Source organism: Pinus tabuliformis, chromosome X, assembly GCF_031772625.1.
Source record: "Pinus tabuliformis cultivar Carrire ecotype Pingquan chromosome X, CPIR1, whole genome shotgun sequence".
In the NCBI taxonomy this organism is placed as follows: Eukaryota; Viridiplantae; Streptophyta; class Pinopsida; order Pinales; family Pinaceae; genus Pinus; species Pinus tabuliformis.
Genome location: NC_142308.1, coordinates 1,402,279,207 through 1,402,293,879, shown reverse-complemented (window position 1 = coordinate 1,402,293,879; position 14,673 = coordinate 1,402,279,207).

The window sequence follows — 14,673 nt, the reverse complement described above, 5'->3', positions numbered from 1 at the left end:
ACCAAGGGTCCTTGGACGACCATGACGTTCATATGAACTGTCTTCCCCTTCAATGTAACGGGAACATTGGGGAGAATCCCTAACGGGCGACTGGTTCCTTTATCAAAACCTGATAGATTTCTCATCTCAGGTAAAAGCGCCGGGGAACTCAGTGCTTTCCAAGCAATAGAGGAAAGGATACTCACAGAAGCCCCTTCATCAATGATGGTTCCAGCCATTACCATTCTATAGATTTGGACAATGATTCTGAATGGTATACTGGCTGGTAACCGGGGTCTGCCTAGTTGATTCCAATCAAAGGATACAACTAGGTTGCTTGGTGGTGGGACCGAATACACGGCCGGATACGACCCTGATGATGTTCCTTCCTGCGATAAAGGAATGGGCGCATTGCCCTGATGCTCATCAGAGTCTGTGTTGATGAAAAGAATTTGGATGGTGTCATCCTTGTTCTCTTCAGTGAGGGTGTCATTTGAAGATGAATCTTCAACGACGGTGTCATTTGAGGATGGAACCTCTGAAGGAAGAACCGGGTCAACTGCCGTTTCGACCTTTAGACTTTCTTCTGGTCTGGATTCAGCAGGTTCATTCTCAATGACGGACACTTCAGCTGACCACTTGAGCGGGCCAGCTGGATTTTCAACTATCGAGGGATTAGGCACGAGTTTTTGGTATCCAGGAGGAAGTCGTAACGGTGATACCGGACGATCTTCTAAAACTCTCTTCGCCTCATCTAAGAATGGACAATGGTGGATGGCGTGATCGCCTTCACACAGTCTGCAGGGTGATCTTGGTCTCCCTCTTTGTCCTTCACTCTCGCTAGTTGACAGAATGCAATCAACATGTCTATCAGAGGTTGATGCTACCGGATTGTGCAACCTGGGGGACCAGTCCCTTAGTATCCGGGGAATACAAGGACAATCACGGTGGAAGTGGGTCCCTTTGCAAATGACACATGGCGATTTAGGCCCGGTCGGTGCAGTGTGTGGATTTTTGTCAGATGTCTTTTGCTTGCCCCCAGTCGCCTTCGCCATAGGCCCCTTCTGCTTCTTTTCTCTCTTCTTCTTTTCCTTCTTCTCCATGGGAGGCTGACTTTTGCCGGCTCTACCCTGTGAAGATGAAGGATCAGAGGAAGACTTGTAAGAGGTGGAAGGCTGGTGGGTAGCTCTAGACTGGTCTGACTGTTGATTCGACTGCTCAGGATTAGTGGCAATTTGAACTACATTAGTTGAAAAGAGCCATACAGGTAGGCCAATTGTCAATCCTGGAAGTGATAATGTGGCCATATGAGGCGCACCAACATCTCCCCAAGAGGAGAAGGGATTGGGACTTCCACCAAGGTGACTTCCTTGGTTGGTGGGCTCCATACTTTTCAACTGAAAGATCAACGTGGGAATAACAGGTGATTATGTTCCGATTAAAATAAATTTTATTAACGACGCTTTAGACACAACTTTGCTTTTTCATGTTTTAAGAGTCGAGAAAAAGCTAAAGATGACTCTAGTCTCCTTCGATGTTTTAACGAGCCCGAAGTGACAAATGCTCGGATGGACTTTTTCAGTTATAGAGTTTGAAAAAGGCCAAAAGAAACTACTCTGGAGTTCTAGGCAGAGGGTGTGCCAAACTTTTCGCGAAACCACAGAATACGTTTTACGGTACGGGTGGTCGATCTTCGTGAATGCTGTGTTCACTGCATCGCGATCAGTAGGGCGGCCGACACGGCTTCCTATGGATAAAGGCTTTGTTCCTATAGGGGTCTCCCAATATATACGCGACGGTACGTGGGAGCACAAGTCCGTATTAGTGCCGCCGACTCTCAGGAGGAATCACCCACCTTCGTAGAGATCGACAGTCACTACGTTTAACGACGCCGGAACACGTCTCTACCTAGACCTCTATGTGTTTGCGTTATGTTACAAAGCGTTGTTATGTAAATTGAATTTATTTTAATGTTGATCTTGCTTAGCAGTTTGCCTTTAAGGATCACCACGAGATGTATATGACAAATTCCTGATGCAATCTAAGATGAGAAGCAAACTTTTCAATCTTTCAACTTTGAAAATCTTAACTACTGAGGGAGAAGAAAGGCAAATCTTTTCACACAGATCATAGAGCACACACTAATGCAAAATTTCCTAAATCGTCATGCAAGCAGTCAAATGCAAAATGCACAATGCATGTATTTTCTTTTCCCTTTCTTAATGTTGATGTATTACAAAAAGAAAGTTGTTATATAACTTTGATTTCGATTTAAAGAGAAAACAAACAAGCTTGTCCAAAATCAAAAGACACCTTAAGATTTACTTGTTTAATCACTGGAAATACATGAAATCAAACCATAATGACGAAAGTAAAAAGACTAATCAGCTATGGACAGCAAACAAGCTAACTCTTTAGACCAGCAAAATGCCTAACACAGGTTCAGATCTAAGAGGCCAAAGCAAGACTAGTTCACTTTCGTTATGGGAAATTGTAAATGATGTAAGAAATACAAAAGAACAAGTACAATTTCGTTATATAACAGAGGCGGAATGATGGCAAGTAAGGTTGGTTTCAGAACAGGTACAAGACTGGTAACTGGCTGCAAAATCTATAGTGAAAACAGGCAAGAAAAAGGGAGGAAACCCCAAATGCACAAGGCAAAATTGGGCCAACGCAGGTGCTGCACAGCCAGTCTGGCTCTCAGCGCAGGTAGCCCCTTCGGGACCTGCATTGCAAAGCAGGTAGCCTGTGTACTACCTGCTTTGGAAAACGAAAGTTGCGTTTTCTCAGTTTCCGGGTCACAATTTTCTCAAAAATTCACAGTTTTTGCTCAAATCAGAAGCTATCAGTCAAGCACACACTAAGGGATGACAAGGAAGATGAAAAGCTATCACTAAGAGCTTACAAGGATACTTGTAGATCAGCTCTTCAAATCATGAACATGCTCAGAAATGAGCTAGAGTAGCTTCCCTCTACTTCGCTTTTGATATAGTCAAAAGCTTTTCGATTTGGTACTCTTTTGTTCAGGAAATGAATAGCAAAATACTACAAACAATCAAACAGATACGATCCCCAGCGGAGTCGCCAGTTTGTTGTAGGGAAAAGTATCCGACTCGGATGACCCTATCCCACTCTAAGGGTGATAGTACCTCAGCAACAACTGTAAAGAAAACTACTTAAGGTTTACTTCTTTATGAAAGCAAGAGAGAATGAAGAAATGCACTAACCGTTGCCTTGCGCTTAATGTCGAATCCAAACTCTTCTCTTTGCTTGCTTGCTCCCAGCTCCTTGCTCTTTTGCTGGCCCAGCTACAATGAGATCCTGCAAAATAACAAAGAAGGAAACTACAAGAAGCATGCAATCATAATTGATTCAAGGATTAGCATAAATCAAATATACAATTATCGCAACACATCATTGAAACAAGTGCATATAGAAGAACCTCAATAGCTTTTATTAATGGAAGAAGTAAAGTTCTGAGAGTGTTACAACCATTGAAGGCCCCAATCCAGCAACACCTCCCAGCAGAAAGAATTTCTCCTCTTCACCTCCTTCAAGCAATCACCCAATAGTTCTATAGTGAAACCAACAGCATATCATTACTTTGCACAAAATTCCAGCCTCCTGGGCTCATAGGAGAGAGCTCAATATATAGATGAATTGAGAAAGGATGAGTCAGCTTGCAACTGATGTGTAGCTGCCTTGTGTCCTCTCTCTCTTCAGTTGATCTTCAGTTCTTGAGTCCACTTGGAGAAACAGAGCCTCTGACTCATCACAAGGCGAAATCCCTGATCCAAGTGTCATTTTTGGAAGATTCCAGAGCAATGACTCAGTGTGCCACTTGTCCCATCTCGCTCAGCGCAGGTGGCCTTTGTTCTACCTACTTTGCAACGCAGGTACACCATGGAGGAGTTGAGTTTCAGCGCAGAAGCCTAGTGGAGCACCTGCTTTGATTTCAGGATTGCTTGTTTTTTAGTGTTTTCAGGTGGAGAACTGATCTGAGAGCTGTTGGTTTGCTGACCTTGTTCCTCTAGGGGTAGGAACATCATGTTTAGGGACTTTGGATCCCTTGGATTATTGACAATTCATGCCTGATGCTGCAAGGCACAAAATTTCTATAACAAATGGGAGAAAAAATATCACCAAAATCAATTCCCCGGCACCTGGGAATAACCTTTTGCTACCAACCGAGCTTTGTATTTCTCCACTTTTCCTTCTGCATTTGTCTTCTTTTTGAACACCCATTTGCTACCAATGGGTTTCCTTCCAGTCGGCAAATCCACCAGATCCCAAGCCTCATTTTTGTGCAAAGATGCCATTTCATTAACCATGGCCTCTTTCCAGCGTTTTCCATCCTCTGAATCCACTGCTTCCTTCACAGTTCTAGGATCATCATCAGTAACAGAAAAAAGAAAAATTCGAACAAAAAGCAAATGGACTATACCTTTCTAGCTGCCTTCTTTCTCGAACTGATCTTCTCACAGCCGAAGTTTGTGGCTCTTCATCTTTTGATTCCTCCTCTACTGTAGAGTTTGATTCTTCCTCCTTTAGCTCAAACTCTATCTTCTCAGGTTCCTTTCGTTGGATTTCATGTTTAATAACATCTTTCACCTCTCTGAACACCACATCTTAGCTCTACACAACCTTCCGTGTGACTAGGTTCCAAAGCTTATAACCCTTTAAACCATCCTTATACCCAATAAAGATGCACTTTTCATATTTACTATCCAACTTGGTTCGTTTCTACTTTGGAACATGTACATATGCATCACATCCAAATACCCTCAGATGTGAAAGAGAGGGTTTCTTACTAGTCCATACCTCTTGTGGAGTCTTATCCTCCAACGCTGATGAAGGTGACCTGTTGACTAGGTAACATGCAATATCCACCACCTCTGCCCAGAATTCCTGTCCTAACCCGACACCATTGAGCATGCTTCTTGCTCTTTCCATCAATGTCTTGTTCATTCTTTCTGCAACTCCATTTTGCTGAGGTGTATATGGAGTAGTTTTCTGCCGTGATATACCACACTTCTTACAGAATTCTTCAAATTCCTTGCTGCAAAACTCTCCACCATTATCTGTCCTCAACACCTTTATCTTCTTCTCCGTCTGATTTTCCACGAGAGCCTTAAATTCTTTAAACCTATCAAAGACTTCAGATTTCTTCTTAAGGAAATATATCCATGTATTCCTTGAGAAGTCATCTATAAATGATACAGAGTACATAGAATTACCCAGTGATGGAACCTTCACAGGTCCAAACACATCACTGTGCACAAGCTTTAATATATGTTTCGCCCTCTTACTACCAGAGGGGAAACTCACCCGATTCTGCTTCCCATATACACAATTTTCACAAAAATCAAAATCCAAGAGCTATTACTCATACCTTCTACCATACCTTTACCAGGAAGTATTCGAAGGCCCTTCTCTCCAATATGTCCAAGCCTTTGATGCCACAGCATGGTCTTCTCTCCAGAGACCACTAGATTTTCTACTCCACTTTCAGTAACCAGAGAACTATTGCACCATCAATAACAGCGCTACCTTGCAGCTTGTGCAGAGTTCCAATCCAAACTCCCCGCATCAATACCAGTGCTCCCCAAACCATCTTTCAGGTATCATTCTCGAACATTGTTTTTACACCTGCATCATCTAGCTTGCTAACATAAATCAGATTTCTGGCTAATGCAGGAATATGTAGAACACTTGGAAGTGTTCTAACCCTTCCACCTTGCAATTTCAACTTTACTTTTCTGCGACCAACGATTCTAGCCTTCCTGTCATCCCCCAAGAAGACATCACCACCATCATTTTTCTCATACTTACAGAACCAATCTCTATGGGGAGTGAAGTGAAAGGATGCACCTGAGTCAATCAACCATGCCTTGTGATCTACATGTGTACTTGAAGAAGCCAAGTACACATCCCCACCTTCATCTGAGGTGGTTTTCGCCTCTGCAGAAGGAGCCTCATCAGATCCTTTTCCTTTGTTAGGAGCTTTAGATTTACAGTCCCTTTTATAGTGCCCTTCCTTTCCACATTTCCAGCACACCACCTTTACAGGTTTTCCTGGAGATTTAGATCTCCCACTTGATGACTTCTTTTTGTTTCTGTTCCGGGTCCGCCCTCTTATAGACAAGGCATCACCATTTTGGCTCTCCATATTTTTCCATCTCATCTCCTACGTCAGCAAAGATGAGACTATTTCATCAAAATGCAAGGCAGTTGCATTGCTACCTATTGCAATAACCAGACTATCCCACGAATCTGGTAGAGAACACAACAAACTAATGCACTTATCTTCATCTGAAATTTTAATATCAAAAGATGCTAACTGACTTACCACAGTATTAAATGCATTCAAATGCTCTGTCACCGAGTCTCCATCTTTCATCCTCAGGTTATACAACTTTTTCCACATGAACAATTTATTCACCAAAGACTTAGATTGGTACAAAGTCCCTAACTTGTCCCACAAAGCTTTCGTTGTAGCTTCCCCTGATACATTCAGCAATACTGAATTTGAGACACACAATCGTATTGTGCTCTTTGCCTTCCGATCCAACTTCTTACATTCTTCATCGGACACTCTTGTTGGTTTAGTACCTGGATCTACCGCGATCCACTGATCTTTATCCACCAACAAATCCTCCATCTTGAGTTTCCACAACTCAAAACTCTGACCATTAAATTTCTTGATCTCTATCTTTCCACTGCTCGCCATCTTCTTTCACCACTAGAATCGATCTCGCAGATCTCCCACTGAACAGGGTCTACCACAGGCCCGAGTGAAACCCCTCAGCAACAAAGGCGTCCCCTTGAAGCCAAAACAGCTCCGATACCAAATGTAGGTTTTAACCCTGTACAGAAATTACCTGCATACGAATTCTAAAACACAGAAAATAAACAATGCGAGATCATAACACATAAAACACATATACACATAGATTTTCCCCTGGATCCCAAAACCGGGACTACCAGCTTGATTTTTCATTATGTTCCTTTCAATGTTATAATACATATTTATACATGTCGAAGCATCCAATACCATGGACCTAAATCCATCGCGTCCAATACCATGGATTGAAAACCATCGCGTCCAAAAAACATGTGCGAAAATCATGCACAAAACCATAGGTGAGTCTGCCCAACATAACATAGGGTCCAAAACCAAAATTTTCTGGGGCGCTGCCCTGGACCCCATAAAGTGGGGTTATGGGTGCCCCTTAAACCCTCTGTTAACTACGTGGAAAGAATATAACACAACCCAACAACCCGGGGATATTCAGAAAGCATAGACTCCATTTTCTTCATTCACTCATAGTGCATCAACAGATGGAAAACCTGCTTCGCATGGTATTCAAGATAAATAGGTATATAATTATAAATTGTTTGCAGGACAAGAGGATATCAAGTGGATTCTTCGTAACATCCACTTTTTCTTGGATGACATTTTGTCCATATTAACAAGGGTAGAAACATTTGTGGTCTCTAGCTCGTACACTGAGTGAGAGGAGTTGAATGACGCCATTGCATTCATAAACACTCCCCCAACCATCACTTCTCATCCTATTGTTACTTCTCCATAGGAAAACTCCTCTCCCCTCTCTCTAGACATTATCTCTCACTAATGTGGGCTTGACGGTTCCTTCGCTCTTCTCTATAGGTGGTCGTGGGTATGGAACTTTTGGTAGCAGTGTGTTATTCGCTTTGGAATCTTAATGGTCAACAGGTTAATGTTTTTACTATTGTATGCACCTTATTTTTTCTTTCAATAGGATGGCATGGGATGATCTTTCACTTCTTACCATTCTCTAATGACAACAATCACTTGTGAGCTTTGTAATGTATGTTTTTCTGTCATCCTCTTTAGCTTTTTGCAAATTTGAATGGCATCAATGGACAAACATAGTAGACATAGTTTGGTCCCTTTGGTTCAGTGTCTTTGCTAAGTTTTGTATCCAAGTTTGACACTGGTAGTAATGGTGGCATTTTGGGTGCACCTTGTTGAAACAATGACCTCCTAGGGTAGACTTTTTGAAGTAAGTAATATGTAATATCTTCAATGTAATACCTTATTATATTAATAGAAATCAATTGTAGAGGCTCTCTCTCTCTACTATATTTGTTAGAAAAAAGATATTTATAAAAGTTAATATATATATATATATATATATATATATATATATTTTATTACCAAGTGCCACAGTAATTAATTAAAATTGACACCATTAATCAATGACTCAGTACTTTCTCCATCAAATCAATTCATTTTTTATTATTTATTTATGTGCTCATTGTTTACTTAAAATATCTAGTATGCTCAATTGTCCATGTATAGCATTATTCAAAAGGTGTAAGTACGCATTATTATACCTGCTTAGGTAGTGTATAACTTATTCAGTTTTGTATGACCAATTTTTTTTGCAAATTCTCCATAGTTTAACATTAACAGTTGAATTTTATTTATTTTTCATAATATTTAAATTTATTTATTTAAAATGTAATTGGTTCAATTTTTATGAGTCCTATTTTGTCATCATTACTTATATACAAAAATCATTACTTATATACAAATGTAATTGATAAAAAAACAATTGTATGAAAAATCTATTTTTATATTTTCTTTATATTGATTAATATTTTCATGTATTGTATTGAACTAAATAATTTCATATCTCGGCGACGTTGGGCAAATGAGCTAGAATGGAACGGAACAGGACGACCCCACTTTGGTTTCCTCCCGCATTTTCGTTGCTGCATTAAATGAGCCTACAAATATCCTTGGCGTTAGATTTATCTTTAGATTTTTGTGTTTGAGGAAACCATTGGTATTTGAAACACTAGATGGCAGTGTCACCCTACTTTTACTTGGCTTGAAAGTATTTTTGTACAATAAAAATACATTCGATATTCACTTATATTAAAAAAAAGAAATTGGTCCAAGTGGCCTTTATTCACAAATTAAATCAAACACAACCTAATTACACTACCCTTGAAGTTTTCAAATTATTTTTATATACCTATAATTTTTTTATATACTTATATAGGTTTTGGTTTGGTTTTTTATATGCATTTATATGCATATAAGTTTTCATTGGGCTAAATTTTTCATAATTTTTTACTTTAATTTAATTGTAATTTTTTAAAATGTTCTTAATACTCGACTATCAATCACACATCTTAATCAATCAATAAAACTCTCACTGTATACACATTTTAATCAATCAATGAAACTCTCACGGTATATATCATTATTGTTGAAATGAACTCAGATTTAGATTTTTGTGATAAATATATTAAATTAATTTTGGTTTAATCTATTGTTCAAATTAGCATTTCCATTGTAATGAGGTGCAAGTACAATATAAGCCAATACAAAATTGTATAACAATTACTTTCATGACAATTTTCTATCTCCCATTTCTCTTTAGGATTAGGCTAATCATCAATTAGGACGCCCCTTTTATCTTGTCATTTCAGGGAGGATTTTGATTCAAATCTTACAGTTATGATGGTACTAAACTTAAAACTGCTACTTCATCATTTTTTTTAATGACCTTACAAATTGCCATCCACAAATTATTTATGAAAAGTCCACAAATTATTTATGAAAAGTTTATTAACTGAAAAATATTAGTGGCTTCTTGTTTTTCTAATTTTTGCAAAATTATAAATATAATTTAAATATCCATAACTTAAATACTGAATACTAATGGTAAAATTTATTAATTTGCCATTTTATTTTCATCATGACATCATCCAATTATTGACAACTACTGACGTGGACATGATCAATAAATGGCATGCCTTGAAGGTACATCAATTACAAATATTGCAAACTTTATATTATATAAATTCTTTTATTATGAAACATGTGTTTTTTTATAAAATCATTAGTAGTGAATTTTGATGGCATGTCCTGAGAGTACATAAATTATTTCAGATTCGATTTTGCAAAAACTGCAAATTTCATATTATATAACTTTTTTTTATTACGAAACATGTGTTTTTTATAAAAAGAAATTATTACGAAACATGTGTTTTTAAATTATTACGAAACATGTGTTTTTTATAAAATCATTAGTAGTGAATTTTGATGATCTAGTTGTTATTTTATCTAAGAATTGTTTCAATTTTTCCCTAATTGAGAATGGATAGATAATTTTTTTTAATTTATTTTTATGATAAATTTAAATTTTAAAATGTTAAATTAAAATAACATTTTATTAATGAGAAATATTTAGAAAAATTTTTTTTTTTATTTGTTAATTTATTTTATTTAATTTAATGATATCATTCTTTTACACCTATTGTAATACCCTAATTATTGTGGATATTTGTGATTTATTATTGTTTATTTTTACTTTACGTGAAAGAGGTCTAGTGAAATTTTATGTTAATAAATAATTTTAATTTGGAAATAAATTATGATATATTTTGGACGTAATGGGAAAGGACAAAAAAAAAACTTTCAAACTTCTAGACAGTTAGGGATAGTTATCTTTTCTCTCTCCCCCTAGAGATGAAAAATCCCATCTCAATGGGAAAAAGATCCAAGGATGGCAGGAGCAAGCTAGAGGATGAAGAGAGAAGAAGATTGGAAATTTGGCGCTTTGCATAGGACGCTGTGAACGTTGGCAGGACGCTGCGAAGCTAAGGTGTCTTTGAATTAGACACAGAGCGTCCTGCCAAGCTAAGGTGTCTTTGAGTTAGACACAGAGCCAGTGGAACCCTTGGAAAAGATCATTGAGTAGAGAGTTCTGGACTAGAATGGTGCAATCCTAAGGTCCAAGAACAAACTATCTCAAGATTTGGTTTCTACACTGTCTGGGAGGGAGAAAGCTCCGAGCGAGACTTGACGTAATTTCGACTTAATTTCGAGTCTCGTGATTGGGTGGTGCACTCTTTCTTAATTGAATTCCCTGATAGTGTAGATAAGTACCTCTGTGATGTTTTACTTTTTTATTTTTCTTAAAAATACTTTGTATTATAATAAAAATAGTAATCCTCTTGTGGAAGTTAGTATTTTACATGAAAGAGAAAATTTTCACTAAATTGCAGTATGGAAATATTCGAGAAGTTTTGTAGGAAATTAAATTATGTTATGGAGACAGAAAATTCCTTTGAATTTGAAACAAAATTACTCTTCTTTTTTGGTTGCGTAGGGAAAGATTGATAACCCTAAATAGGAGTTCATTCAAAAATTTATGTATCAAAGAATGTATCAAATGTTGAAGGGTATGTTAGTTCAACATGAACAAATTGTTGGGCCTGGAGTATGCCATAAAATTACTTCTGCTTGGCTAAGAGTTTGTCTTCCTCGGATGTAAGGAAACAGGATAACGACCCAAATCCTAGAGGCATTTGGCAAGAGTGAAAGCCTGCCCCCTTTAGTTTGCATTCACAGATAGCAGCCAAAGATGACTATCCTCGTTATTGATTTGACAACTGAGTTATAAGAGGTTTTCCCAAAAAAAAATTAAAAAATCATAAACAAATGGTATCCCATAGTTATAGCCTTTTGGAGGATAATGCAGGAAAATATTTCAAAAAAAAACTTACCTCAACGAGAAAACATGCTAAGAAGACTATTTCATGGGTTCCGGTTAAGCTTTGGACCAACAACATGGGTTCCGGTTAAGCTTTGGACCAACAAACCCAGGGCTGGTCGAAAGCAGTCCAGAACCTGGAAAAAAACCCTAATTAAACACCCTTAGGGTGGTGGGCAGGTCCCAGGTAATATAAGTCTTGCTCACTGCTGGGCGTTGACAACAAAAAACTGAAATAACTAGATTCAATATTGTCAACATAAATATAAAAGAATTAAATACAGTCATATGTAGCCAAAAGAGATTTGAGGTTAACGCACAACAACTAGAAAAATAGTGAATTAATTCGAAATACAATAAATCTTATGGTGCTAGAACCATCAAATTCATTCCACATATTAAAGAAAACTATAGCAAGAAATTCCTCGATTGCAAACAACCGTAACGTAGTTCTAGAAACAAAACAGTCTAATCTTTGTTTCGTATGTTTAAATATTTGTTTCTTAAAAAATCTGAGCTTCTACAAATAGGAGTAGGAAAACAAAATCATAGCAAATGATTGTTTGAACCTTTAATTTCTATGCAAGAACAAGAGAATTCGAGGCTGTTCAAAATGAAGTCCAAATTATAACTGAAGAAAAAAACCATGTGCGGGTCACATTACAGTATGAATATTTAGAAATACAACCAGTTTAGAATGGTAAGGCCTTAACCAAAAATCTGGAAATTGCACTTTAGAAAACAAAAGAAACAGATTATTGCCAATGTAACCATAGTTGTGCCGAAAGATGGCAAGAAAAATAAATCTATGATCACAATGTTATAAGTCATCGAGGAGCTACAACTCAGTAGGGTTTCTTCAAGTTATAGGGAAACCCACTCTTAAGAAAAATCTAAGCAAGAACCCTAGAGTTAGGGAGAAAGCCTTTGAAAACCTCGTATGAGTCTAGAGAAGGAATATGAACCTAGAAGAAGAAAAGAATGATGAGAATCTAAGTGCAACCCTAGTTGTAATTTTTCATCTAGGTAAATTTAGAAAGAGAATCCAACCTGCAAAAAAAAAAGAGCCTCAATTTGTCCTAAATCGAGGGTTTCAATTGGAGTAAAACTGATAATAGTGTTATATACATGGATTAGGGTTGTTACCTGTGTAGTAGCTCAAGTCCAGGTGCATAGTTCTGAACCCTGCGAACTAAAGAATAATGCGCCAAGGGCAAAGAATACTAAAAATATAAATAACCCTTAATGGAAATTATTTAACTACAAAAACCTATGGAAGCGCCTTTTAATACCTTTCATTCCTCGCTAGGAAAGGGATGCCTGTGATTTCGGAGAATACTTGCGAAGGCCGTGAGGATGGTAAGAAACAAATCACTGGAGAAAGCAAGAGAAGCATGAAAAGAAAAAAAATGTGCAAAATTGTTGTGACAGTAGGATATAGGGTTACCTACAAGTGAGAAGCGATGGAGATGGGTGAAGCCATTGAGGTAGATTCTAGATCCAGAAACCCTAGTGAGAATGACATAATGAATTACTAACCTCAGAGCCCGGGAGCAAGCTGGTTAACCTCAACCGAACCCTCATAATCTTTGTCATTGGATAAAACGGTGCACAGGTAGATAGTCGATGTGAAACCAGGTGTCCTAGGAACATGTGGTACATTTAATAAGAAGTACTCCCATGAACCAAAATATATGTACTCAGTAATTAAGCTAATGATCAAACAAATGGGAATTACTTCATACATTAATGAGATTTAACTAGGGTGTGTAAGGGCATGCGGCCAATGTATAACCATGCCACATGTTTAACGAACAAAATAATACATAATCCAAATTAATATATATGTCTACTACTAGAATGCATAACTATAACTTTGACTTTATAGGGTGGAATTATTTAAACACAAGTTTTGACTATGGTAAATATATTATAACTATGCTAACTCAGTTATATGCTTCTTTTTTTATGGTTGTCATAGTACATGTTACAAGTGGTACCAGATCCATGGTTTCAACGATGTGGCCAGTTTGGGAAACTAAGGAGTAACCAATACATTAATGTACACAGAGTAAGAAAACAAGATGCAGAGAGGAACTGGGTTGCCAACAAGACCATATGCCCCCTATGTCAAAGCTAATCCTGAGATGTGGGTTCAATTAGGAGAGGAATCCCATCAAGCTATTTCAGCGTTGCTGGAAATAGTTCATTTGTTGCGAATTGAAATGACTAATTTAAGAGCTGATAATGAAAGACTGAGGAAAGAACAAGAGAGAATTTTGAAGATTCTGTCAGATTGACAAAATCAATGGGAGCCAAATATGAGTCCCAACAACGGGAACAAGACTGAAGCATTTCGACAAAGGGAAGACAATGTAGAGTCTGAAGGAGGACAAAATGATGATGAATGAAGGTTTGACAATGTTTATGGTGAAAAGGGAACAAAAAGGGAGAAAGTTGAACTTCAAGGAGAGTTCAAGAAGATAAAGCCCCCAACATTTGATGGTGAGGCCAAAGAGGTAGTTGAAGCTTAGTTGATTAACATAAATGAGTACTTTCAGATTTATGAGTATGATAATAATTTAAAGGTCATATTGGCAATTTACCAATTGCAAGGTAAAGCCAATCTATGGTGGGAAGAAATCAAGACTGTCCAGGGAATTGAGGAACAAGAAATGCCTTAAAGTGACTTCCAAAAACATTTTAAGGATAAAACTTGATAGAATAGTTTTATGAAAAAAGCAAAAGAGTTTCATGATTTAAGACTAGGCCAGTTGACCATGAACGAGTTTGTAACTAAGTTTACATCCTTACTAAGATATGTTCCATATATCCAGGAGGAGAAATCTAAAGCACAACATTTCATCAATAGTTTACCTATCTTCATGAAGGAGAAACTGGAATTTGATAAACCAAAAACAATGGATGAAGCCATTCGAAAGGCCCGAATTTTCTATCAACAAATTAAGAAAAAGGGAGAAAGTGATAGAAGTGGGTTAGATGAAATGGGGCACAAAATTTTTCTGAATAATAAAAATGCAAAAGTATTTGGTAGGAAAAATGTGCACCGAAAAGAAAAGATCAAGTTTTCAGGAAAGAATTAACAGAAATTTGGATTACAAACTGAAGTTAG